This window comes from Canis lupus, chromosome 23, assembly GCF_011100685.1.
Source record: "Canis lupus familiaris isolate Mischka breed German Shepherd chromosome 23, alternate assembly UU_Cfam_GSD_1.0, whole genome shotgun sequence".
Lineage (NCBI taxonomy): Eukaryota > Metazoa > Chordata > Mammalia > Carnivora > Canidae > Canis > Canis lupus.
Genome location: NC_049244.1, coordinates 25,073,531 through 25,075,181, shown reverse-complemented (window position 1 = coordinate 25,075,181; position 1,651 = coordinate 25,073,531). Strand labels below are relative to the sequence as shown.

At 40.2% G+C, this 1,651-nt stretch overlaps 1 non-coding gene across 1 annotated transcript; it reads left to right on the top strand.

Annotated features, from left to right (window-relative positions):
* The first annotated feature begins 825 nt into the window (after window positions 1–825).
* Window positions 826–972, top strand: LOC119865467. Its single transcript, XR_005377303.1, has one exon. It is a non-coding gene; the product is annotated as a U4 spliceosomal RNA (small nuclear RNA).
* Window positions 973–1,651: the final 679 nt, after the last annotated feature.

The window sequence follows — 1,651 nt, the reverse complement described above, 5'->3', positions numbered from 1 at the left end:
TAGAATAAAAACAGCCCAAGCCAAGGGCAGGAAGCCCCTATTAGAATAAGAACAGAGCTCAATGCCCTTGAAAGCCCCATATCAGAATGTAAACAGAACTTGAGAAATTCCTCTACCCCTTCTGGAGGTCCCCTAGACCAGCCCATAAAACTAAGCTGAAACCCACCTCAGGGTCCAAGTCCTTGCTCTGCTGTGTCAGGTACACTTGGACCCAAGCTCAAGCTTGTAAATAAACCCTCTTGTGTTTGCTTCGGTGTCTGCTCCTTGGTGGTTTCTTGGATTCGCAATCTTGGGCACAACAATGTAAGATGCCAATGTTAGGGGAAGCTGGGTGAAGGGTGTATAGCAACTCTATTATTTTTGCAAATCTGTCAATATAAAATTATTTCTGAATGAAAAGCTTAAAAACAAACAAATAAAATATCCATATACAGAGAATTGCCAATCCTTTGTTTCTTTGGAGGGATTTTTCTTTTTTTAGAATCTTTACACTTTTCCTATCCACGTTTAAAATCTTCATCCTCTTAGGGGTGCCTGAGTGGCTCAGTCAGTTAAGCATCCAACTCTTGGTTTTGGCTCAGGTGATGATCTCAGGGTTGTGAGATTGAGCCCTGCACTGGGCTCTGATTCAGCATGGAATATGCCTGGGATTCTCTCTCCCTGTTCCTCCCATTCATGCTCTCTCTCTCTCTCTCTCTCTTTTTCTAAAATAAGTAAGTCTTTAAAAAAAATTTCATTCTCTTAGTCCTCTAGTGTTTTGATTTCCTCTTCTTAAAAATAAAACCCACTAGGTCTTAGGAATTTGTCAGATGGAAGTGCATGGTAAGCTTTGCGCAGTGGCAGTATCGTAGCCAATGAGGTTTATCCGAGGCGCGATTATTGCTAATTGGAAGTGCATGGTAAGGCTCCCTTGGTCCTCCAAGTATAGAAGTGCTGGATTAAAAATAGAATTTTTAAAAATGAAATAAGTAAGTAAATGCAAATGGAAGGGAAACCCCCAGTGACAAAGCAGAGAGCAATGATCCATAGAGATGAGACCCATGAACCTAAGGCTGGGGGCTGATGTCGTAATGCCATTGCTGGGACACGAAGTGAAAGATCAGTCCTGTGTCAGCTAAGAAGCTAGAGGGACTGGAAAACTTTAACCACTAGCCTGGAGAGGTGTTAGGGAAGTGTGCCTTATGCCAGGGGCCATAAATAGGAAAAGAATCACTCATAAGATAAGAAATCAAGCCTATACTCTCTATGGTTGTGGGATTCAAATTTATACTACCTACACGGTAAAGAAGTCAAGAAATTAATGTAGAAACTTATGGAATGGGTAAAACCCCTGTGGGCTTGGCAGGGGAAAATACAAAGCCACTTTACCGGGACACTTTCATTATCTTGAGCACAGGAGGTTCTCAGGTAAACACCCCATCGGATATTAGTTTCCTACCAAAATTGTAACCTGCCTACGGAAACGAATAATCATGAGAAAAGAATCAACACCCTAAAACCTAGAGAAAAAGGAAACAATCTAACTCTACTATTAAGTAAGTATTTTTTATCTGTTTAAAGAGAAAAATGAAGACATAATACTGTAACCCAAGAAGTCAATATGAAACTAGGAAAAGAAGATTTAAAAAGTGAAATTCTAGAAATAACATAT